This window comes from Sarcophilus harrisii, chromosome 2 (assembly GCF_902635505.1).
Source record: "Sarcophilus harrisii chromosome 2, mSarHar1.11, whole genome shotgun sequence".
Classification (NCBI taxonomy): domain Eukaryota; kingdom Metazoa; phylum Chordata; class Mammalia; order Dasyuromorphia; family Dasyuridae; genus Sarcophilus; species Sarcophilus harrisii.
Window position 1 is genome coordinate 520,079,875 of NC_045427.1, and position 27,245 is coordinate 520,107,119.

Below are 27,245 nucleotides of genomic sequence, written 5' to 3' on the forward strand. Positions count from 1 at the left end.
GAACAAGAGGTTTGGCAATTGTCAATGCTGTAAAGTTACCCATGCATATATCCTGTAAATAAAAGGCTATTAAATAAAAAAAAAAAAGAGAGAATAAGTATTAAAAAAAAGAAAGAGAAAGAATTTGTCAGAACTGAACTTGTTCAGGTTGATGTGACTGGAGAGCTCTGGGAAGGAATTTCCGAACCATACTGAGAGTGAGAGGCATGGCTGTCCCCATCCACTTCCCTCTTCTTTCCATCGTAGCGGAGAAAGAAGCCAGAAATAATTAGCCAGCATAAACGCCAAATTAAAACAATAACCAAAACAAAACCCCCTCCAAAACTCTCGTGCTGTTAAGGGTGGCGTGTTTTTTTTTAAACCCCCAGTGTAGTTTCTAGAGAAAGTCCCTGGATTTCCCACTCTGCAAGGTTGTTTATACTGGTCTGGAAATCCTCGCGGGGACTGAGCGCCCTAAGGGGATTCCCACTGCCCCTGAGCAGGTTTAGCGGGAGGAAGAAGGGTCCTGGCTGGGGAGCTGTCCCTAGACAGCCTCCGGCTGCTCGTGCCCATCAGGGACTTGCCTCGGGCCACTTTTCAGGGCTAGGAGGCAGATGAGGAGCTCAGCACGCTCGCCCCAGGGAGATGCAAGTGTGAAAGATTAGGCTGTGGCGTGGGAGCCAAGATTATCTCATCCAGATTCCTCAGCTCTCTCAGATAGGGCAGCCTCTCCCGCGCTCTCACTGTCAGGCGGGCTAGGACTAGGTTTCCCAAACAACCAAAGCCGTGATGAGGGCTGGGCAGCTTCTGCCCCGCCCCATTTCCCTCCTGTTGTGATATGGGGGGCTTTGGGACCCGGTGGATTCCCCTACCTCTGGGCCTCTCCCCCGCCTCCCCCCGCCCCTGCCCCCTCGTCAGGAGACGCCGGTTGGTCGTTCGCCCGCCGGAATGGTGACGTCACTGCCAAGATGGCGACGGCCGCGGCGGCCTCGATGGGAGGAGGAGGCGGAGGCGGAGGCGGAGGCAGCGGCGGCCGCGAGGGGAGGGGGAGCCCCGCCTGACTGAGGTAGCAGGCCACGGGCTGGCGGGTTGGGGTTCCGCGGAGGGCGGAGCACTGTGCTCGGGATGATCTAAGCTATCCGGGAGCCGCCGCCGCCGCCGCCGCTTTGGCTTTGACTCCTCGTGCCCAGCTGCCGGGGAGGAGGGGACCCCGGCTGTGCTGCCTCGGTGACTGGCCCTGTAGCCGCCGAGCCCCAGCCGTGAGTGCTTGGGTAGCGGGGCGGCAGAGCGGTGACATGTGGAGCTGTCACTGCCGGGGACGGCTCCTGGTGCGCGGTGTGTGTGTGTGTGTGTGTGTGTGTACGCGCGCTCGCGCCCTCGGGGGTCCGCGAGCGGGAGAGGGCGGGGCGCCAGGGGGCTGCTAGCCTCTAACCCCTGAAGGGTCTGGGGAGGCGGCGGGCTTGGAGGGCCACTTCTTCGGACCCCGTCAGCGCCGAGACACTTTGCGCTTTCCTCGCAGCCAGGCCGCCCGGCTCTCCCTCCTCGGGACAGGTTCGGGGGCTGCCGCTCGGTCCCCTGGCTCCGCCAGCGGTCGGGGAAGACGGGGCCGGGGGTTGGGAGCGGGGGGCGCCGCCGCTCGGGGCTGTTTGTTTCCTCCCTGTAGTCGGGGCAGGTGGGGGCGGGGGGAGAGGGAGTTGAGAGACAGAGGTGGGGGAGGGGGAAGGAGAGGCAGCGGGGAAGGCTCCCGATCTGGGCTCCTGACATCCCCGTTACGTAAGGCTGAGGTGGCTCCCGGGGATCCCACCTGCTCGGCCCGTGAGGAGCCCCGCAGACTCCGGAAGAAGCGGCCGGTGAGCCCTCTGCCCGCCCTTCATCCCAGGGCAGCGGGGGCAGGCAAGGAGGGCCCGGGAGATGCTGCTGTCCCCGCCGCCGCCGCCGCGCCCGCCGCTGCAGGGGTGCAGACCTGCGGAATGGAAGCGGCGGAGCGCCGCCGCTGCAGCTCCTGCCACAGCCTCCGCTGTTGTTGTTTGTGAATGGTCCTGCTCCCCCTTCTTAGCCAGCCTCCCTCCCTTTAAAGTTTATGAAGAAAGAGTGACCATCGCTTGGTGATAGCCTTTCATTACCGGCGCTTTCACACTGGCCGATGTCTTCGTAACATTTGTGTGACCCCCACGATGTGCTGGGAATGAAATTTCCTATCGGAGAAAACTTGGGCCCTTAAGGCTGGGAGTTTTATTTTTAGTTGCAGGACAGTTATTCTTTGGTTCAGTCACCAGGATCCGTTGTGTGCTGGAAACTGTAACAGCCAGGAGAGATGAAAGCATGCTAACTGGCCTGCTGCTCATGAGTGACAGTAGGAAACGAGTGCCCACAGTTAGCTCCTGTTAATGAAAATATTCTTGTTCGGCTTTTTTCCCCCCAAGCTATTCAGTGTATGCGCTCTTATTTTTCTTTTGGCAAACAAACAACAGTAAACAATGTAGTCCGGATTACACTAAGTATTATTACTCCTAAAATAATTTTTTTTAAAGTGGATTCTGGGGAGGTCTAAGTTTTTGCGCTTATCATTGTCGATAATGGAGTCTTTACATTTTGTTTCAATGTAATGGAGATCATTAGGGATCCAATTTTTATATTCAAAGTATGAAGAAATCACCAAAAAAATAAATAAATAAAAATAAAAAAAAAAGAAGAAATCACCAAACATTTGTATCCTCCACCTGTTGGAGAAATTTTGTCTTGAATAGAAATGTAGTGTTTTGAACAGCTTCTTATTTTCTTTTTAAATTGTTATTGGCAATAACATGCTATATAGCAGTATTTTTCTAAATGGCAAGCAGGAGTTGTTTTTTTTTTTTTTTTTTAATTCCGGCACATTACTTTTTCTGAGTTTTGTTTGTTATAGGAAAGTGAATTGAGCAAAAATACAACTAAAGAAGGAGGGGGAAATAAGTATTCACATTCTCATCTGCATTTTTTAAAAATTAAAAAAAATATTTCTGAAAATAGTACAGTTATGTGAAACTTACATTTTCCAAATCCACCATTAGATGCTGAAGTTTGTTGCGGGAAGGTAGACTAGGAAAGAGAATTTGGTGTTACTTTCTTCCTCCACATGTAGTATTATTTCAGGTAGTTATTGAATTATGTTAGATTCTTGGGGAATCTAAAGAGAGGACTGGAATATAGTATGACAAAATTCTCTTTCCCCAACTTCAGTGGTTTTGTTTTATTGTTCCATGGAGATCTTTAAAAGATAAACTAAATGTCCCAAATTATGGTTTCTTTTACCACTATTACAAAGCAGATTTTTCCATTAGACCTTTACAAGAAGTTGCATAGAATTTTTTAATATACTCCTATTACAAGTGTTCTTCATGTTTCTAATGGCTCTCTTGTCTTTTGAAAGAATATTGGCTTTTATAATATCAATGATCCTTATGAATCAGAAATTCCTATTGCACGTGTTCTAAACTTTGTATTTCATTTACCTAGCATACGAAATATCTACTCATACTAAATCCTAATTTGGTTTGGTTTGGTTTAATTTGGTTTGGGTTTGGTGTGGACTTGTGAATTCATCTGTGGGGGAACTTCTAGCATAGTTCCCTCTCTCTACCAGTGCAAAGCAGCTACTCATCAGTAAATTTAGACTTTTAAAACAGTAGGTTGGGCAGTGACTTGCCCAGGGTCACACAGCCAGCAGTATCAGAGATGGGCCAAGGTTTCCTCTCTCTAGGCATCTAATACATGTTTATTAATTGAATAAAGAAATTGTTTAGTGGCCTTAATCCAGGAAGAGCAAGGTTAGAGTCCTGTCTCTAATATTTTTGTAGGCTTTGTGATGGTAGGTGAGTTCTTTAACTTCTTAGTGTTCTTAGACTGTTATTTGCAGAAAAAAAATAATGAACCACATTGATAATGGGAGTTTCCTCACTAAAAAATTCATATACCAGTGAAATCTCAGGTTCAGGTCCTTTATTAAAATGGATAAGAATAATTTGAATCATAGTATAAGACTAAAAATTCTTAGAAATTTATCTCATAATTCTTTGTAACAAAAGCAGTTTTTAATTGTTGCTTATCTGTGATCTATATGATAATGAACAACTAATAATTGAAGGTACTCTCTGAACTATGACGAGCATTGGTCTCAGGATTGTATTATTGAGCATGATTAGGCCCATTACTCACTTTCCCTAGCACCCACATCCTCATTTTCCCTCATGTACTGGACAATTGCATAGAAATGTCTATCACAAGTTTCCTTTCTGTCCTCTAAGGAATTGGATATCTTTTCCAATACTCCACTTTTATCTTTGACTTAATTTCCCAAAAGTATACACATCTCCTTTCATAACACTTGCTCCTTCTGATACATTACTACTAATACATTGCTACTTTTGTCTAGTAAAGGCAGGACCATCTCTTTAGTGCCAAAGGAACTTTAGTGGTTGTAATCATCCAAACCTTTCAGTTTTACCCCTGAAGAAAATTGAGGCCCACTGTAAGTAACTTGCCCCAAAGTCACACAACTATTAAAAAACAGAGCCTGTAGTTTATTCCAGATCCTCTGACTTCAGTTCCAGAGTTCTTTCTTTTATGCCTGGCTGACTCTTGTGTCTCTCTCTCTCTTTGTTCCTTGACTAAAAAGTAGTGCCAGAGACATACCTTTATCAAAGATGGGGGAAAACCATAAATCTAAAAGAAAATTAAACTGAAAAAAGAACCAGTACCATTCACTTTTAAGGATCTTAAAAAGGTCTAATGACTTTTATTCAATATCTTCATCTATTTCCTCATCTTTGATGAAACCTTACCTCTTTCTGAGGTATCAGCTTTCAGCATGAATTAAAAAAAAAAAAACATTTTATTCTGTCTTTTTTTGTGATCCTTTAAATTGCAGCTATTATGACAATGTTATTTTAGACTATTTTTTCATTGCAAATGTATAGTATTCCTGCTCCCTTGTGGGGTCAAATTACTTATATTAGGCTAGGATGAGAATCTAACAAACATTTATATCATTTCTATCTAAAATTGCAAGGTAGCTTTAAAATAAACTTTTGGAATACAGTCTGTCTTTTGGATCCTGCCTATATTCGTAAAACCTATCTATGCTCATGCATTTTATACTTGGCACCAAACTAGTTTTAAAGTGATTGACCTTATCCTCATGAATACTCTTTATCTACTTCTTATATAAATAAATATATTACAACAGGGAAAGAAGAGTCCAAGCCACTAAGAAAAAAGATGGAAAAGATATGAAGGGAGATTTCCTGCTAAAGCTACATATCATTTTCTAATAAAAAGAATGATCAAAATTTAGGCAGGTTACCGTTATGGTTATTTCCGGCCAATGTGCAGATATATTTTAGATTTATATGGAGGTATATACATATATAATACACAGACATACTTATTCAGATTTTCTTATAAATATTTGGGCCTCTGGTTCTTATGGTTTATAGTGGTTCTCAAAGTATGGTCTAGAGAATCCTGGGGATCTCTGAAACCCTTTTAGAGGGTCTACAAATTCAAAAATAGTTTTTATTTCCAATATGGTAAATGTCTATAAATATAATCCAGATAAACAAAAACGCTTTGGAGAGATCCTCAATAATTTTTAATAGGATAAAGATATTGAAAACAAAAGTTTGAGAACCCCTGATTTACACTAAGAACTATTACTGTTGAAATAAAAAAAAAAAAAAAAAACATTTAAGATCTGTCTTACCTCCCTTATCTTCTCTTCAGCAAGTAAGAAAAACAAAGCCCTAGATCACAAATATGTATATTCAAACCGAACAAGTTTCTGAATTGATCATGTCCAAAATTGCTGTATATTGATCTGTACTCTGAGGTGAATAAGCTATTTCATCATGAGTTTCCTAGAATCCTGATTGGTCATTGTAATGATCAGAGTTTTTTTTTTTTTTAAATCTTTCAGAATTGGTTGTGAGACTTGTTTTTGTAAGATCCTTTTACAAAATTATTAACTTATAGAACTCAAGCAATAGGAAATTCTACCTAGCTTTCAGCTCATAATCACATGCAATTGATTTCATAGGCCTTACATGACCCAGGATCTGGAGGTTCCCTAACCCTGTTTTAGATCCCTTTTAATATGGTCCTTTGAATTTAAGACTGTCACTATCAGGAGCACATCATTGTCCTAGACATTGGAGTTCACAGTCTCAATGTCATTCTTCCTCTTCCCCTTCAACCCCTCCTCCCACCGAGGCATTTGGGGTTAAGTGACTTGCCCAGGGTCACACAACTAGGAAATGTTAAGTGTCTGAAGTCCAATTTGAACTCAGGTCCTCCTGACTTCAGGACTGGTACTCTATCCACTGCACCACCTAACTGCCCCTCACTGTCATCCTTGACTCCTTCCTTTCATTCTACATATCTTCAGTCCATTTCTGAATCTTGTCTTTTCTGCTTATAGAACATTCTAATATTTATCTCATAGCCATTGCCCTAGTTCAGGCCTTCTTTACTTTTCTCCTGAATTAGCCCTCCAACTGGAGTCTCTGCCTGCCTCAAGACTGTCCTCATAACATTCCATCTCCTCAATAGCCAATATAATCGTTCTAAAGTGTAGATGGGTTTGCCTATAAACTTCAATGACTCCCTATTACTACTTTAGGATCAAATATAACTTTCTCTGGCATTTAAAGTTCTTCATAATCTGGCTCACTCTCAATTTTATAGTCTCCTTACATTGCTGCTCCATGCCACTATGGTCCAGCAACACTGGCCTATTTGTAGTTTCTCGAACAAGACTCTCTCTCCTGATCCCTGGCTGTCTCCCACCCATGGGATACTTTGACTTTTCATCTGCTCTTGGTTTCCCTGGCTTTAAGATTCTTCCCAAATTACATTCTGTATAGAGTGTTTTTCCTAATACCCCCAGCTTCTATCTTTCACCTTTCTAATTGTCATCTGCCAAATCTGTACATATTTTTATATACCTAGTTATTTCCATGTTGTATCCCCTTAAAATGTAAGTTCCTTGAGGAGGGGAATTATTTTTGCCCCTCTATATGTTCAGTACTTGTCACAGTGCCTGGTACATAGTAAATAAGTGGGTTTCAGGATAGTTGTTTCAAACATTTATTTCACCATATCCCAAGACAGTGAGGAAACCTGTCAGTGTTCTGGAAATTTGTTGCCTTTATATATGATAATTCAGTGTTTCTTATGTTTATGGATGCTGAAATGTTCTGACATCATAAAAGAAATATTTTTTATAACATTGAGCTTAAACTCAGACTTCTAAACCCTGCTCTCTTCCTCCCATTAAAAACAAAAACTAAAAACTAACACCTGAGTATCCACAGAATTTTTCAAGCTTCTATTTAGGTTTGATGCCAAATTTAATGATTTTAAGACAAAAGGCTGCTTGGGGTCGAGTAGTAAGGGCACATGAAGCATTATGTTAAGAATTGATAAAAATGAGTGCTAAAAATAAAATAATTTCTACAGTATTGTACTTATGAGTGGGTCTCCAGATCTTCTGTATTTCTCTACCTTCTCACCAGCAGCCTTCCCACCCTAGAGATTTCTCATATGTTGGGATTGGTATAAGAATTGTTAAGTTTCTAGCTCAAATGATCATTTCATGAGATACTGTGGTCTTGCTTATTTTACTCTTGACTTCATTGACTCTCTGGGCTTCTTGTTTCCTGTAGCCTTTCCCTTTTATCTTCCCAACTTTCCAACTTCTCTTTATATGTTGTCTTCCATCATTAAATTGTAAGCACCTCAAAGGTAGACTGTATGTTGTTGTTGTTTAAATACTTGTAGCCTTTGTCCTCAGCACAGTGCTGGGCCTGTATCCCTTACAATGCCTTATCTATTACTTTGTCTATCCTTGGAGAATGATTTGGGTTTTAAGCAAGATTATTATAAAAATTCCCTAAACCTTAAATAAATCACTTTATATTGATATCAAAAGCCAGACTGGGGTTTTAATAACTTATGTATCAACAATGGAGGTGTTCATCAGTTGGGGAAATAGCTAAATTAATTGTGGTGGAATATGTAATGGAATATTATTGTGCTGTAGCAAAGGATATGTGTGATAAAGACAAAAAAGCCTTGAGAGATCTGTATGAATTGATGTAAAATGAGGTAAGCAGAGGCAAGAAAATAGTATATGTAGAAACTAAATGGAAAGAATGATGATGTTCCAAAAAATAAAAAGTAATTGTAACAAAATTATAAGGGTCAAATATTGAATGAAGAAATATGAGAAGATACTCTCAACCAACACCTCTGTAGAGGTAAGAGGTCTATAAGTGACATAAATTGACTGTATTTTTGGACTTTTTCAGTTTATCAATCAGTTGTGCTGACTCCTTTTCTCTCTCTAAAAATACTTATTTGTCTAGGGAAATGGCTTTCTGGGATGGGGAGGAGGGAGGATACATGGAATTTTATGATGGTCTAAAAAACAGAAAATATCAATAAAAGCCTTATTAAAAAAATTTAAAACAGCACTACAATTCTGTTATAATTAGGAAAAATATACTAAGTATCTTTTGTGCAGGGCCCTATAAGAAACTTTGTGATTTTGTAGGTATTGTCCCCACCAATGAAGATCATACTCTTTCATGCAGTTGACAATTATATAAGGGCTAAAGGTTTGCAAAGAGTGTGGGTGTGTGTGGGGGTGTGTGTACAAAATCTCATTTGATCCCTCATAACAATTCTGTGACATAGACATTATAAGTATTTTCTTCATTTTATGAAAAAGGAAAGTGGGTGACTTGTACAGGGTGAGGATTTTTGCTATGACTCCCCAAATTTATCACTTAGTGGCCAACCTGTAGATTAGGAGCCTCTAGCTAGACTGATACACAGTTAATCATAAGCCTGAACTTGAAGTTTTTCTTTCTTAGTAGAACTTGACAGAGTTTTCATTCATTGCTCTGGTATGCCCTTTGAGAATTCATAGTAATATTCATGCCTCGAGAAGCAAAGTAGGATTTTAGAGTGTGCAGAGATTTAAGAAGTAAAAGACACAGTTTTTGTCTTTGAAGAACTTATAATTAAATGTCATAAGCATGGTAGACAGCAAGACCTTAGAGATAGTCTTCAAACTCTTTTTACAAAAAAGACAATGAAGGGAGGTCTTGAAATGTGAAGTGATTTATTTGAAGTCACACAAATAGCAAGTAGCAGATTTAGGATTTTAATCTAGCTGTTTTGACCCTTTAGTATTCCTTTTACTACTTCTTAATCTAATTGGGGAACTAAAATGTACACTTAGCAATGACAAAGTCACATCTGCAATAATCGATATCTTTGATAATTTAAACTTAGTTTATAGTGCTATGACTATTCATGATACCAGAGTGACCAATCAGGATTAATCTGGAAAGGCTTTTAAGAGGAAGTGAAGCTGGGTATCCCCAAAATACCTGCCTTGGGGGAAGCTCAGATTCCTGGGTTTCTTGAGTTTGGGAGTTCTGAGCTATAGTAAGATTAAAGTAAATTGGATAACTACTAACTTCAAGCACAAATATTGTGATTCCCTCAGTGAGCTTCTGCATCATTTGATATTAGGGTTTGGGTCCTGATATCATCTGCATTTTTAATGTAGGGGATATAGGGATAACTAGGCTCCAAAAAAATTAGGTATTTGGGGAGGACTTGCTTTGGAGTAGGAGGAAGGAAGGGAAAGGGTGTGTATCTCAAAATGATTGTAATATAAAAATCATTAGTAAAAGACTAAGTGGGGTAGTTTCTTATGTCTGTGTGTATTTTTGTGTTAAATTCAATCCATTTATCACAAAAAATATTTTGGTACAAAGTTGCCCAAAGTCTTCTGATTTTTATGTTATTAATTTTATTTTTATAAATTTTTTGTTACATAATTGAGCATGATACTTATTCACATTTTTCTCTTGCCCAAGAATAGAGAACAGATGGCTAGCTATGTTTATATGTCATTATCCTGACGTTTGTGAGAAAAAAAATTGAGTTCTCAAATATCCTTGAACGTAATTGATATTTCTTGGTGTTTAGCCAAAATGATATTGCTTCATTTGGTTGAAAGTTGACATCTTTATGGTTTTGAGCAAGATCCATGGTTACCTCAACACTTTTTAAGTACATATTTAGTAATACAGTTTAGTAAAGCATTAAGGTCTTTCAGAATGCCATGACAGGAAAACAAAACAAAACGTGATAAAGTATTATTTATTTTTATGCTCACAACATTAGTATTAACTCATCATGATGATATGGGCTCTGCTATCCAAATGTGAATCAATGAAAGAAGAAACTTCACATCCTTACTATGTACCTGGAGTTTATAGTCTATTGGAGATAATCATACAAATACAGGAATTGATGTCCAGAGATGGACATGGGTTGAGAAAGTTACAAGATGGTGATTGGAGCCGTAGATGATAAATTGAGCTGAAGGAAAAAGAAAGGGAAGGAAATAAGTCTTTGGGTTAGGTTGTAAAGGAGATGACAGTGGACTCCCAAGGGAAGTGAAGCATATCTAAGGCTTTCTTGAAATAATATAATGGTTAGAGAGAGACAGTTAACAGGTAAGAGGAAGAAAGTGAATTAAGGAGAGAATAAACCTCTCCTCCCCCAAAAAATAGGAAGAAAAAGGAAGAAAGAAAAGAGGATCACTGAAGCATTTCCTTTGTTCAGAAGAAAATAAGAAACCTAAAAGAATCATGGAAAAGCCAAGGATAGCTTTGAAAATTACATATTGAATTTATTACATATTTCATAAAAAAGCAAGTTGCATATAAACTTTTTTGCAATTTCATGTACAATCCATGTTCTTTGCTACATTTGTATAAGGAAATGTTCATTTAAAAAAGACCTTTGAGGTCTTTTTAATGGTAATAACTCTTGAATTACATAAATTCTTTAGTCTTAGCAACTTGGCTTCAGACATAAATTAGATTTATCTGTAAGATGTAAATACTCTTTCTGTTAAATTTGTAGATTTTTTTTTCTGCTCAATTTTTTTTATATTCAACATTAACAATTTTAAAGGTATAAAATTGTCGTCAGTTTTAATGACTAATTTAGAAGAGATAAATTCATAGAAGCAATATCTTAGTTTTTATAACTGGATGCTGTAAATTTTTAGCCATTCTTCCTGTTCTATAAAGCTGTCATTACTACTAAAAATTAGAATGAGAGGGGTTTTGTGGGTTTTCTTATGAATTATATCTCAGAAGAATTATTTTAGCTAATAGATAGAACATGAATTGGAGAAGGGCAAAGACTAGAAGAACAATTAAGGTTTTATTATAATGCTTTCTTTACCTTCCTTAGTTAAAATTGTCCCCTCAGTTCCTTTAATGACAAACTTAATACCTCTTCTATGAAGTCTTCATTGATCTTCATAACTTGTGATTCTTCCAGAAGTCTGTTCTTTGATCTTTCCTATTCATTCTTCATATACTGTATTGATTTTTGTGTAAATTTTTTGTGAATGTGTCTTACCAGTCTAGGAGGCAATTAGATGGTTCAGTAAAGAGTCAGGAAGACCTGAGTTCAAATTCTGCTTCAGACACTTACTAGTTATGTGACCCTGGACAAGGTTTAATCTTTGTTTGCCTTAATCCACTGCAGAAGGAAATGGCAAACCACTCCAATACCTTTGCCACAAAAAATCCCATGGACAATATGTTTCTGGGATCTTGAAGAGTTAGATGCAATTGAACAACAACAACTTGTTACTATTCAAGAATACAAGCTTTTGTGGACAAAGACAATACCTTTTCATCTTTGCATTTTCTCTATCAACCTTAGTGCCTTGAAATATTAAGCATTTAATAAATGCTTAATAAACTAAAACATTTTCCTTTTCAGGGATACCTATAATAAAGTTGTGCTATTTATCTTTCCTTCAGGTACTTCCTTTTTTAATCTGCACTTAAAAAATGTTTAATGCTTTTTAAATGTCTTTCACTACTAACGAACTTTCTTCTCTTTTTCAAATAGAAACCCTCACTTATTACAAATACATATAGTGAAGCAAAACAGATCAAAATGTTGGCCATATCAGAGGATACATAATATTCTGTAACTCTGTCTTCATTTCTTTGTCAAGGAGGATGAGCTATGTTTCATCCTAAGTCTTTTGAAGACTTAGACAAAGATTCTGAGATCTTTCAAAGTTTCATCTTCACACCTTATTATTGAACTCATCATATAAATTGTTCTTTTTTCACTCTATATTGTTTATACAAGAAGTTTTTACATATTTCTCTCAGATATTCATCATTTCTCATAGCATAATTAAATTTCCTTACATTCTGATTCCATATTTTGTTCAGCCATAACCTAATTAATTGGTACCTATTTTGTTTCTAGATCTTTGTTACAACAAAAGTTGCTACTTGAAATATTCTTGTTTATATAGGTCCTTTCCCTCTACCCTTGAACTCCTTGGGTACATGTCTAATAATGATAGCATAGTTTACTGAGTTGGGGAACATAATATTAACAGTTGAACCCAATTAATAGTTCTTTCAACAGTCCATGAGTGTGCATGTCTTCTTACAACATCTCTAACAATTATTATTTTCCTCTCGTCATTTTTGCCAAGTTGGTGATGTGGGATAGAACACACTTTGTTTTCGTTTGTCTTGGTGATTAGTTTTTTCACATGGTAGTTTACATCTCTCTCTCTCTCTCTCTCTCTCTCTCTCTCTCTCTCTCTCTCTCCCTCCCTCCCTCCCTCCCTCCCTCCCTCCCTCCCTCATTTTTCCTCTTCCTTCCTTCCTTCCTTCCTTCCTTCCTTCCTTCCTTCCTTCCTTCCTTCCTTCCTTCCTTCCATTTTTGGGAATGTATCATAAATTTAGAATTGTAAGGATCCTTAGGGGCTATTGAGTTCAATTTCCTCTTCTTATTCTCAGGTATTTGTATCCATTCTTTAAATACTTAAATTTGTATAAAGAAATTTGTTTGTGAAGAATTTTATCCAGTTATTTTGATTATTATTCTAACTTTATTTTGGTCATGCAAAAGCTTTTCAATTTTATTTGATCAAGCTGATCTATTTCATGATTATCTCTGTTCTTTGTTTAGAAATTCTCTCCTAAGCTAGACTTGTGAAAGATATCTCTAACCTGTACTCTAATGTTTTAATATGACCTTTTATATTTAAATAATTACTCATTTTGAATTTATTGTGCAATATGACATGAGATGTTTGTCTAAGCCTACTTTTCCATATTGCTTTCTACTTCTCCTAGCACTTTTTGTCAAATAGAATCTCCTCACTGAAATAATTGGTGTCCTTTTCTGTAGCAAAGAAATTCAAGGGAAAGTGACACCTCAGAGGAGATCTTAAGGATTCCTTTCACAAAGGGAAAAATGACCTTTAAGCAACTAGACACTTCAGTTTACCAGGAGAACTCTATGAATCCAATCTCCTCCGAGACCTTGTGTGTTCAATACAAGAGTGTGCCCCCAGTTGGGGTGAAGTTTTCTGTAATAGTTATACTTAACTATCTACTTACTGTAGTAAAACTCTTTTTAAAAGCTTATTTATTCTGTTTGATAATCAGTTGAGAGCCCATTGTGTGGAGACTTATAAGTAATATAACTAGAAATTCTCAACCTCAGCACTTCAGGTTTACCTCTAATACTTGTATCCTAGAAGGTTCTTAGCCCCTCATCCTACCAGTACAAATGGGAGCTAGGTCTTGTTTCATTCTTGTTTCAAGTATGTTTCATTTATCAACTTCTCTAATTTTTTTTTTTCACCAGTAACAATTTTTTTCATGATTCCTGTTTTCTGATATAATTTGAAATCTGGAACTTCTAGACCCTTTCCTTCCTATTTTTTCATTGTGTTTCCCTTAGAATTCTGTTTTTGAAGTGAATACCAAATTGTTTTCATTTTATTGCTTTATGATATAATTTGAAATTGATATTGCCAATCCTACTTCTTTCTTTCTTTTTTCATTATTTCTTTGCACTTCTTGACCTTTTGTTATTATTTTGTTTAGAATTATAAAATAACATCTTGGTACCTTGATTGGCATGGCACTAATCTGTTTATTTAGGAAGTATTATATTTGCACTGCTCAAACTTAGCAATTAATATCTCCCAATTATCTTTCTTAACTCTTTAAAAAGTATTTTGTAGTTCTGTTTTTATAGAAAATCTGAGTGTATCTTAGGAGGTAGACCAGATATTTTATGATTTTATAGTTATTTTCGTTGGAATTTCTTTTTCTATCTTTTGCTGCCAAGTTTCATTAGCAATATAATTCAGCTCTTTATTTTGTTGGAGGCTAAGAAAGAATGAAAAAACAAATTAGAAAACGAGATTCAAGATCTCTTTTCAAATTCTGATAGCTAAAGTTCTTTGGCCTTCAGATATCTATTTGTGTTTAAAAGAATGATCAAAACATGACTGTTAAATCATTAGAAAGATTTGGAATTCTTCTGCTTACCACTAAGAAATTTATATTTCTTTGAGTGAATATTTGATTGCTTGAAGTTAGTATTACATCTGTGTCTATAATAATATTCATAACATGTGCTTTAGAGTTCACAAAGTGCCTTACAAATACTAGCTCGCAATTATCACACTGTGTGGAGTAGAAACTTTTATTATCCCCATTTTATGGATGAGGAAAGTAAGGCCAAAAGAGAATGTGATTTACCAGTCACTCAGCTAGATATATCTAATGTAAGATTCAATCAAGTTCAGGTCTTTTTGACTCCTAAGTCCAGCACTCTACTCATTGTGACACCTAGCTGCCTTCTTACTTAAGGAATTATGAACTTAACACAAATAATTCACTTCATTACAGAACAGTAGTCTTTTGACACATTTAAAAATAGGAATTATTTTATGACATTATTTATTTAGTTAGTTTTTTTTTATTAAAACTTTTTATTTTCAAAACATATGCATGGATAATTTTTCCACATTGACTCTTGCAAAGTCTTGTGTTCCAAATTTTCTCCTCCTTCCCCCTCTCCCCTAGATGGCAAGTAATCCAATATATGTTAAACATCTTAAAATATATGTTAAATCCAATATACAGTATACCTATTCATACAGTTATCTTGCTGCACAAGAAAAATATGATATTATTTATAAGGTAACTTTCTGAGATATCTAAGTGGAATAGTGAATAAAAGGTTGTATCTAGAGTCAGGAAGACGAGTTCAAATTTCACTTCAGAAAATTACTAGCTGTGTGATCTGGGACAAGTCATTTAATCTCTGTTTGCCTTGGTTTCCTCAACTGTAAATGGGGACGGTAATAGAACTTTTTCCCAGGGGCATTATGAAGATCACATGAGATAATTTTGGTAAAATGCTTAGAAAATTGCCTGGTACAAAGTAGACACATACTAAATCCTTATCTCTTTCAATTTCATTACATTTCTTACAATAATGGGTCAAAAGAAAACATTTTAAAAAGTATTAGTGGATTATAAATACATATATATAATGTGACTATTATATATTTGATTTATATATATGACTTATATGATTCTATGTTATTATAGATATTATTGTATATTATGTTCCTTATTGTATGTTATTATATACTTATAAACAATATATTATTGTATCATACAAGAAAAGACATAGCAATCATTTCAAAAAGGAAAATTATAATAATTTGGTAAAGGAATTTATATTTATTTCATTTATTTGATGGGAAAGGAATGAGAGGAGATGAAAAAACTATAAATGTATTTAACAAGTAGATGGTAACATGAACTATTTAGAAAACGAAAGTGAAAACTACCTGATCAACTGAACAATTAGGCAAACAAAATTGTTAACCTATTTGGAAGGGAAAACTCTTTTTACTTCTTGGTCTCAGTTTTATCTTAGTAATTTTTCCTTCTTCTCTCCTTAACGTCACCTGTCCTCAAGATAGCAAGCAAAAAGAGTTGTTATAAATATTTTTGTACATATGGGTCCTTTTCTGTTTTTTATGATCTCTTTGGGATACAGACCTAGTAGTGTTATTGTTGGGTCAAATGGTATATACACTGTTTTAATATTGGGCATAGTTCCAAATGTTCTCTAGAATGCTTGGGTCAGTTTACAACTCTATTGACAGTGCATTAGTATCTTAGTTTTCTCACATCTCCTCCAACATTTATCATTTTCTGTCATCTTAGTCAATCTGACAGGCGTGAGTTGATACCTCAGAATGTTTTAATTTCCATTTCTCTAATCGATAGTGATTTTGAGCAGTTTTTCATATGACTATAGATAGCTTTAATTTCTTCATCTGAAAATTGCCTATTCATATCCTTTTGCCATTTATTAATTGGAGCGATGTGTTAATAGTTTTGCTGAACTTTCTTTCCCTGCTTCTTCCTTAGTCTTATATAAAATGGCTTATTGGATGGGGGAGAGAAAGAGATATGTTCAGAAATGAATGTGAGATAAAGCCAAAAGATATCAATAGAAATGTGAAATTTAAAATACATATACTAAAAACTAAAAGAGACATCAAAGAAGGAAGTAAGAAATTTACAGAATGGGAATGGTAGCAAATGGGAAATTGTCAAAAAGAATGGTGAATTAAAGTTTGACTGAAGACTTTCTTTTCATGTGCAGAATGAGAACTATATATTTTCATTTAATGTTCAATACAGAATATAATAGGAGTTTTTGTGTTTGTGGGAGATCTGATTTGATAATAGTTAATATTTTATATAAAAAGAAACTATTATTAGATGTAATCTATGCACCTTATCCTACTCCCATAATATGAATGCCCTTCTATGCTCCACCTTATTCTATTCCCTCTCCATTTCTTTGTAGATTTTAGAGGATGCTATACTCTTTATAGTATATATATATGTATATACTTAACTCTACTTAATACCTACTTAACCCATTCCTGATGTAAGTTTTCAGAACTACCAACTCTCCTTCTTCATGTAATGCTTTTGTTTTGGTTCTTCCTCTGCACCTCATACATATAGCATAATTACTATTTTTACCTTTTCCTAGACAGTTTTGCTTTTTAGAGTGAGATTATACTCAGTTCTGCTTCAATCTTTGTTTTGAGCTACCCAATTACTGATCTCAATCTTAAACATATAGTATACAATTCCACATAACAAACATAAACAATTTGTTCTTGTTGAGTCCCTTGAAATTATTCTTTGATTTTAACTCTTATATGCTAAATTTTCTATTAAGTTCAGGTTAGCTTGAGACAATCTGCAAGTTCATTGAATGTCCTTTTTTTTGTTGTTGTTCAATATTATGATTAGTTTTGTTGGATATGCTCTTTTTGGTTTCAAGCCTAGTTCTTTTGATTGTTGATATATATTATTATGGGTCCTTTGGTCATGGTTACTATGTTTTAAAATAATTTCTAGATATTTGTGTTACTTGAAATTCTTTATCCACAAGTATTCCCATTTCCTTTTTTTTTTCTTTCATCACTTTTTTCACTTACATTTGCTTGTGTATATCATTTAGTCTTTCTACTTCCTCCATTCCTTATTTCTCTTTTTCTTGTCTCTATGGTCTTCCCTCCCCACCTTCCCTAGTGTCAGTTTTTTTCTCTGTTTATATATAAATATATATGTTAGACTTAATCACCTCCCTTTTTTCTAGCCTCCTATTTTATACCTCTATCTTCATCCACTCTCTTCCATCCAACAAATTCCATTATTTACATTCTCAAACTTTTTAGTGTCTTGCAAACTGGAATCAATAACCTTAGATTCTACTTCTATCTACTATTCACTACGTTTTTGACTTTGGTCAGTTCATATAGCCTCTGAGTTATAGTTTCTACATACAGAAAGGTACAAGGTTATATTTATATAATAGTCCCTTTTAGAAAAAAAATACTTTATGATACCTTGGGTTCTATTTTTCTTTGCTTTTTTCTTACATTCTGTCCTTGTTCATTCAACAATCATTTATTAAGCATTTGTTTTGAGTCTTTTACTCCTACTACTATATATGGAGGATATAATAGAAACAGGTCTCACTTACTTTTGGAAATTGAGCTAAAGGATTTCTAAAATTTCTTGTAGCTTTAAATTCCATGATTCTATAACATGCAACACCTAACTTTTTTTAATTCAGTAGTATTTTATTTTTGCAATTATACATATAGTTTTCAACATTCATTTTTATGAGATTGAGTTCCAATTTTTTTCTCCCTCCCTAAGATAGCAAGCAATCTGATATAGGTTATATAAGAACAATCATTTTAAACATATTTCCATACTAGTCATGTTGGAAAAGAAAAATCAGAACAAACAAAAAAGAAAAAGCAAACAAAGGTGAAAATAGTATGATTTGATCCATATTCAATCTCCACAGTTCTTTTGAAAGAATGCAGGTGTCATTTTCCATCCCAAGTCTATTGGAATTGTCTTGGATCACTGACGAGCTAAGTTTATCATAGTTGATTATCATATAATCTTGCTGTTACTGTTCCACTCACTTCATTCCTGCATCAGTTCATTTAAGCTTTCCCAGGCTTTTTTGAAACCTGCCTGTTCATCGTTTCTTGTAGAACAATAATATTCCGTAATATTCATATGTCATACTTATTCAGTCATTCCCCAACTGATGGGCATCCCCTCAATTTCCAACTCCTTGCCACCTCAAAAAGAGCTGCTACAAATACCTTTGCATATGTGGGTCCTTTTCCCTCTTTTATATCATCTTTGGGATACAGACTCAGTAGTGACAATATAACTAGAGAACAATCCATATAAGCATAGAATGTCAGTGCTAGAAAGGTCCTTAAATGACTTATAAACAACAATTCACAAACATTGATTAAATGATTCATATCTTCAAATGAATAAGCAAATGAATAAGCTGAGGCTCATAAATAGGTTAAAGAACTTGTCCAGGTCACCTATGGGACACTGTCTCTTAGTGTGTTTTTATAGTCATTCAGAGTAAAGGTAAGCTCAGTTGTGAAATTTTTCTGAGAAGTTTTTGTGGAAGAGATTAGTCTTTTGTTCATTGGGAGCTATATCTTGGCATTTTGGCCCCAAGGATAAAGTCATTCTTGGAGTTGGGAAAAAGTAAAGTAGGGGAGAGGGAGACCTTGAGGTTTTTGTGCATTACCATCACCATTACCCCAGGCTTCCTGTGTAATATGGTTTTCCAAGTCAGAAGGAGCAAGCCTAACTCTTTAGTATCTAATTAAAGTTTTATTTTTCTTCATCTGGGGTCCCAGAACTATAAGAGTTTCTGTTTCTCTGGGAATTAGAGGCTAGAAAGAAGGATTTGTTCTGTTTTAATATTTGTTATTGATTGATTTGATTGATTGATTGGCAAGACTTTCATCTTTATCAACTAATTATTCTCTGTACTAGGGTAGGCAGATTCCCTGTATCCCAGACTCAGAGTTAACATCTGATGTGACAAAAATCCTTTTCCTATGTTCTCATCCTTATTTGTCTCACTCTTCACTATAGTCCATATCCTCCTTTGTTCTCTGATACCATTGTGCACTTTAGAACGTCCACTTTAACATTAATAAAGTCCCCTTTATGTTGAATCTTTTTATTATATATTCTTTTCTTCTTGCTGTAAGGGAAACTTGGCTTTCTTCAGGAAGACTCTATAGTCTATCCTCCTCTCCAGTACTAGTTGTTCCTTCTGTCTTTCTACCTGCTACAAAACATTGGGCCAGGAGGAATAAGCATAGCTTGTGTTTCCATTTCTTTTTTCATTTCCCATCTTCATACAACCTCTTTCTAAGTCTGCTATAACCATCTTTGTCCATCAGTTTAGCTACTTCCCAAAAAGGACTTGGCTCTAGAAAGTTCTATGTTCATTCTGGCGGTTATGTGATTCACTCTGCTGAGAAGTGTTAGGGAAGTAGTAAGTACTCCGTGGTTCTCAGGAAGTGGGTAACCTCCTCCTCTGACGTATACTTCTTTCTGATGGCTGCTACTCCTCTTAAGAAATGTGGTATGTGTGTGACATCAGCTTAATTAGATAGAACTAACTCTGATGCTCCATCTACTGGAACTACCACATTTTCTCTAAACTGAATGCATTTCATTGAGTCCTATACACATGACTTTAGCATAATGGAGTTATTCCTTAGATAGAGGAAGCTATGACATGCCTCTCAGTTACTGGAAATAAGAACTGAAGGTATTCTCAAGGCAACAGAGAGGAGAGCAGAATGAAAGCAGCGGGGTACCTTCACTATGACTCCCTAATCTGCAAGTTATAAACTAGCACTTAGTGATCCCTACCAGCAACAGGACATGGAGCAGAAACAGAATGGTCACAGGAACTAAGTTGACACCAAGGGCTCTTCCTAGCTCATGTTCCACACTATGAAGAAGAGCCAAAACCCAGATCTACGGGTTGCTTCTATCTCAAAAGGCCACTAGGTAGCTTAGTGGATAGAGTACCTGAAGTCAAAAAGATCTGAAATAAAATTTAGTCAGATATACTTACTAGTTATGTGACCCTGGACAAGCCACTTACTGTGTTCTACCACAGTTTCCTCATCTGTAAAAATGGGTATAATAGTAGCATCTCCTTCCAGGATTGTTGTTATTTGTTTTTCATTCTTGAAGAAAACCATGCCATCATGACTTGCAAGTAAGTTGGATTTAAGTGAGCGGGGGCTGTACAAAGTCACCTGCTTCTGTCTCTCCTCTGAGTCATCTAGATCCAGTGGCAAGATATAGATCAGGGTGCCTGGAGATGGCCCTGGATGCAGTGAGAGACCTTGGCCTTTTAAAGCTAAGGTCTTTCCCAGGTCTCAGTTTGTCTGAGGAAATCCCCCATTCAGTGATTAGGCTTAGATGAAAAATCCAGGATTGTTATATCAAATGAAATTATATTCATGAAGGATTTATACACTTTAAAATTCTATATAAATGCTGGTTATGATGAGAAGGAGGAAGAAGATGATGATGAAAAGATAACCCTTTTTGTCAAAACCAATGCTATCACTTGTACTCTTGCTCCCATAACTTTACATTTCCTCTTGGAGTTTTCCCACCATGAGCATTAACTCTCTTTTTCAGTCTCTCCTTATTCATCAGTTCCTTCTCTACTTCCTGTAAACTTTTATACATCTCCATTCTTATACAACCTTCACTTGGCCCTGCCAGTCCCTCAATCTCTCATCCTATGTTCCTTCTCCTTTGTATTGCCAAATTCCTAGGAGTCATGTACACTTACTGACTTTATTTCCTCTCCACTCATTTATTTTTCAGCCATTTACAATTAGGTTTCTGACCATAAAACTCCATTAAACCTGTTTTCTCCAGTGTCTTCTTCCCAATTCTCATTTATTTTGACCTTTCTGTACCTTTTGACATTGTTAAACACTCCATCTTCCTTTTTCCTTTCATCTCTCTTCCTTGGATTTCTATGACGCTTTCATATAGATTCTTCTTTTACTTATCTGACTGTTGCTTAGTTTTTTTTTTGTTGAATCAATATCCATAAATCTCCCCTCTACCTATGAATTCTGTTATTACACACTGATATTGTTCATTTCATGGTTTCAATTATTGTCTGTATGGATGACTCTGAGATCCAGGCTTAGCCTCTTTCCTGACTTCCAGTCAGATATCACCAGTTTCTTGTTTGGACCTTTTGTGCTTGATGTCCTGTAACCATCTCAAACATAAGATTTCTGAAACCTCTCATCTTTTCTTTTATACCCACCATTGCCCGAACTTCTCTTTTTTCTGTTGAGGGTGATGCTATCCTTCCAGGTTCACAAGTTTACAACCTAGGATTGATCATCAGCTCCTCCTATCTATTAATCAGTTGAATAATCTTCTCAGTTCTTCCTTTGTGATATCTCTTATACCCATTACTTTCTTGAGTCATAACCTGAACCCTAGGTTAGGCCTTGACTTCTTGTCTAGACTATTGTAGCCTCTTAATATCCCTTGTCTTTTTCCTCTAGCCAAATTCCTATTCCTATAACCAGTGATATTCTAAAGCACTAATTAATGTTACTGAAACTCCAGGGACTCTATTACTTCTAGGATCAAGTAAAAAAATATCTTTTTGACATTTCAAGCCATTGACAATCTAGTTCCAGTCTGTTTTCCTCTTTTCCATACATTACTTCCATTGAGGTATATTATGATTTAGCTCAACTGGCCTTATTGTCCCTGGAATATGACATTCCTTCTCTTATATTTGCCTTTTCATAGATTGTCTCTTATGTCTGGGATGCACTCTATTTGCCTCTAATTTTAAAAATCTCTAGTTTATTTTAAAGCTCAGCTTAAACGTCACTTAATGAGACCTTGATATTGATGCATTTATGCACTAAATCCTATGTATTTGTGTTTAACTCTCTTAAATTTTGTTTCAAATAAAAATGAGGTTCATGTCATAGCTCCTCCTACTTCTTCCTCCAACATTCTTCTCGAACATCTAAGTTATAACTTCTTTCTCCTTCTAATTCCATTCTATATTAATGCATAACTCATTTTACCTTTTGTTCCCTGTTTTAAAATTCTCAGAACAAACTAATCCATACAGCAGCAATATTCTTTGAAGGCATTAAGGATTCTTTGAAGGTTATGCAAGCATGTTTGTTTCTTCTCCTACTATTGAAATGTTAGTACTACATGCATTACCATACATGTCTTTCCAATTTCTTAGGTAAATTTACCTTTCTAGATTCTTCTAGATTCTTGTTTTGTATTTCCAAGTTCCTATTTAGCTTTTTCATCAAGAATACTTACAAGTTATTTATTCTATTTTAGGTCCATTTTTGTCTGCCATTCTTCCCTTACCTCCCATTTTTCTATCCCCAGGATAATGCTTAGGTTTGTAGGATATTTTTCTGGCTTATAAGTATTTCCCCCCACATTTTTGAATACTTTATTCCAAGAATTCCTCTTGCTTATAATAGAAGCTACCAGGTCTTGTGAGATCCTAATAGTGGTTCTTCAATATTTCTAGATGCTTGCAGTGGTTTTTTTTTTTGTTGTTTTTTTTTTTTTTTTTGTCAGAGCTCTGGAGTTGTTCTTTGACATTCCTGGGACTTTACTTTTTGAGATTCCTTTCATAAGGGGATTGATAAGTTCTCTATAGCTTTTCTTTGTCTTCTGGTTCTTAAAAATCTCAGCAGTTTTTATTATTTTTGGATAATATAGTATCCAGTCTTTTTATAAATTATGGTTGTTAGAGAGTCTAATGATTCTTAAATGGTTTTTCCTTGACTTAATTTTCAGGACAATTGTTTATTCTTATGGGAAACATTTTACATTTTCTTGTTTTTCATTCTTTTGATTTTGTTTTTAATGTTCTTAGTGTGTTAGAGTTTTTGATGTTTATTTTTTTATTTTGATGTCTATTGTTGGGGGTTTTGAGTTCATAATTTAAGTAAGGCTTACTACTTTTTCTTCTAAGCTTCATTTACCTTTCAATTATTTCTTTCAAAACATTTATCTCTTACTTCATTTCTTCTAGATATTCATGAACTCCTTGTGATTATTTTTCTTTGAGCCTCTGCTTGCATTGTTACAATATGGCATTCTTTTGGGGCTGGATTTGTTTTGGAGGGATGGAGCATTTCTAGATCTGTAATTATTTATTTTGATTGACATTTTTAATTTATTTTTCTCTCCAGCTTTTGTTTCAGAATTGGGAATTTGTACCAGGAACAGATTTGACCCCTTGCTGTTCAGTAAGGTAAGGTGGTCAACCCTACTTAGTCTTTCCTTGAGACACCTGTGTTCCTATGCTGATCTCTTAATTGTCTTCCCTCTCCTTTCTTCCCCATAAGGCCACCCTGAATATTGAGATTCAAAGTACTGGATGTTCAAGGTTTTCTTTGGCTTTTCAGTCAGTGTTAGATACTTTCTTTTTTCTTTTTATTATTGCTTTTTATTGACAGAACATATGCATGGATAATTTTTCAACACTGACCCTTGCAATCACTTATGCTCCAACTTTTCCCATCCTTCTCTCCATGCCCTCCCCTAGATAGCAGGCAGTCTCATACATGTTAAACATGTTAAAGTATATCTAAAATACAATATATGTGTACATATTTATACAGTTCTCTTGTTGCACAAGAAAAAATGGATTTAGAAAAGTAAAAATAAGGGTTAGATATTTTCCTTGGAAACCCTGAGCTACCAAATTGGTCATCTAAGAATTGTTGTGCTGCTCTTAGTAATTTTCAAAATGCTATGCATTTTCTGCACAGCACGCCTACCTCGGGTTTATCTGGGAAACCCTCCAGTCTTTTTTTCTTTGGACACAGAACCTTGCATCACTACTACTGGGAAGCTACTGCCTTATTTGCTTATACTGGTGCTGGGCTTTGCTAATTGTTCACTTTCTTAATGTTCTACACTTCTGGCTGATTTTTTAACTATAGTTCTGGAGTAAAAGAAATAACGTGGTTATTATTCTATTTGGTCCAAATTTCAGAATTTAGCTGTAGTTGGTATGAGAAAATGAATAATTTGCCTCCATTCAGGAAGTCATTTTTGTCTGAAAGATGAAACTTTTCCTTATTCCCTCCTATATTTACTAGAACCTTCTCTCTCTACATTTTACTAAAATGCAGAGAGTAGAGTGTGCTCTCTAGAGAACAAGGTTATTACATCTTCTCAAGAGTTCTCAGGTACCCAGAGGGGTTAAAGTATTAATTTTCTGCCATTAGCTCAGGCCTTTGCTGGTTGAATTACCCATATTTTAGGGAGCCAACAAATAGTATCTCAATTCCATTTAGCCACTTAAAGTTGATTGTTTTTATAAAGGGATGATAAAGCAATGCAAGAACAAAGCTACAAACATTTCCCTCTAACAACTAAGGATTATAATTCCTCCAAAACACCTAAAACTGGGGAGAGAGGGAGATTAGATCCAAAATTTAGCTTATATACTTAATGTAGCATGAGTTCTTATTCAAAGATGGCATTGTCATTGGATGATTAGTCCTGGCATTTTCTAAATGCTTGAGATGTCAAGAAGACAAAATTATGGTCTCTGCCCTTAAGGAGTTCATATTCTAATGAGGGAGACAATATTTGAAAAGTTGCACATTCAAGATAAATACAATGGAAGGTAAATGGAAGGTTCCCTTTAGAGAGGAATAGAAAAGGGGACCAAAAAAGGCCTCCTATAGAATGTAAGATATGAACTGAACCTTGAAAGAAATTAGGAAAACCAGGAGGCAGAGGTAAGAGGAAAAGCATTCCAGACGTGGGGGACAGCCAGACTAAAGACAATGAGTAGGGAAATATTTGTGCAATAGGCCAGTGTCACTGGATCACACAATATTTTGATGGAAATAAATTGTAAGAAGACTGGAAAAGTAGGAAGGGGCTACATTGACATTGTAAAAGGCTTTAAAAGCCAAACTGAGGATTTTATATTTGATCCTTCAGGTAATGGGGAACCATTGTACTTTATTGAGTTAGGGGGTGGTGATTTGGGGAGGTGACATGGACAGACCTGAACTTTAAGAAGATTTTATTTCATTAGATTCTTCTAAAAATAACCCTCTGAAGAATGAATCTGAGGGTATATTATTACACCCATTTTCTAGTGGAAAAAACTCAAAAAGATCTAATCACAAGCTTTAAAGGCAAAGCTGAAACTGGTCCTCTGACTCCATGTTCATTGTCTTTCTGCTTTGTCATGTCTTCCCTAGTTGAAGCCATATTTACAGTGAAATGTCATTTTAAATAAGTATCATCCTTATTGTCAACATTTTGACTGTAATAAAATATTTTTCTTTGCATTTATATAGAGAGAAATCAGTGATTGTACATTTGGTAAGCTCTGTAATATGTAACTTTTAGACATGTTAACAATTCTTGGCAAGAATTAATTTAAACTTTTATTATTCTTTTTCAAATCAGAATTCTTCAAGGTCTGGAAGCTATAGCATTCTGAAGTGAGCATCTGGTACTACTTCAGAGAAAAAGACTTAAGTGATATGTAAGTGTTTTTCTATTTTTATCATAGATTGTTTCTATTAACTGTCTCTTGTATTCTTTTTTCTTTTGGTGAGGCATTGGAGTGAGGTGACTTGCTCAGGATTATATAACTAGTAATTGTCAAGTGTCTGAAGTTAGATCTGAATTCAAGTCCTCCTGACTCCATGGCGATACTCTTTTGTATTCCTAATGAATTACAATGAAACTTCTCTTAACCTATTTCCTTCAAATAACTAAAGGAAAAGCATATCTGATATATGTGGTGTTTTTCTTCTTTAAAATATAATGGTTCTCTCTGGGAGCAGGTTTCTTGGGGAGGTTTTCTGGAGGCAACCTTCGTTTCAGTTAAAAGTAATAATTACTCCAAATGCAGCCAGGTGTTAAAAGTTCAGATCTTTTATTGCTTCCTCCAAAATAGCCCAGTTAGTTTTCTTAAAGACCTGTCTCTCTGCTTTGGTTCCAAGAGCTCTTGCAGTTGTCCTTTGCCTTTGCTTTCTTCAGCCTCCAGCCAGCACCAAGGTGAAAGTTGGAATGAATCTGACTCCACCTCCAAGAGTGCTCCTCTCCAACTCCTGTTCGAAAGTAACTAACTTGAAGCTATAAAAGCTTCTATATATATGATCTCCCAAAGGTTGACTCCTCTTTCTGGAGGCAGGGATTAAGGGAGGTATGAATTCACAAAGTTACAAAGTTAACTTTGTGAATCTCCCATACTTGTGAACTCTAATGAGTATTTAAATACTTCTTGATTATATGAGCTCTCTAAAGGTGTGAACACAAGCATTGTATCAATTCCATTGAGTTAACACTAGGATTCCAACAGATATATTTTCATAAAATTTTATAATAAATAATAAGAAAATTAACTGATGAAATAAATTGCTGAGGTATTTGGGGGTCAGTATACAATCAAACTTCTTAAAAGCATCAAAGTTATAATGATCATATATTCTAAATGAAAAATCAACTTATATCATATCATTTGGCCAAAGATTATTAAAGAATTCACTACAAGAAGAAGAAATTTCTGGGAATCAAAAGTTCTGGATTCTATTCTAGCTCTTCCATTAAACTGCTAGATGATTTTGAATAAGTCCTTTAACTTTTCTGAAACTAGATTTCCTCATTTGTAAAATGAAGATTATAAGACTTGTATTTGTTTCTGTTGCAGCTTTATTGTGGAGAAAGAGCTTTGTAAATATAAAAATGATTTTTTAAATGTGAGTTAGTCATTCATCTGTTTAGTCTCTCTATATCCAAGTTTTTTCCTCTGTAAAATAAAAGGACTGGGCTAGATGTTCTCTTAGGTCTTTCTTAGCTCAAATTTTTAAT

The 27,245-nt window shown here is 35.9% G+C and overlaps 1 protein-coding gene across 11 annotated transcripts in view; it reads left to right on the forward strand.

Moving 5' to 3' along the window:
• Window positions 1–997: 997 nt before the first annotated feature.
• Window positions 998–27,245, forward strand: part of DENND4A (DENN domain containing 4A) — a 131,270-nt gene continuing 105,022 nt past the window's right edge. For 7 of the 11 annotated variants that reach the window (XM_031955348.1, XM_031955350.1, XM_031955351.1 and 4 more), the window contains exons 1-3: window positions 1,052–1,238; window positions 23,588–23,649; window positions 25,836–25,914. The gene's annotated coding sequence lies outside the window, so the exon portion shown is untranslated. The other 4 variants (XM_031955344.1, XM_031955343.1, XM_031955346.1 and 1 more) reach the window with 4 other exon arrangements.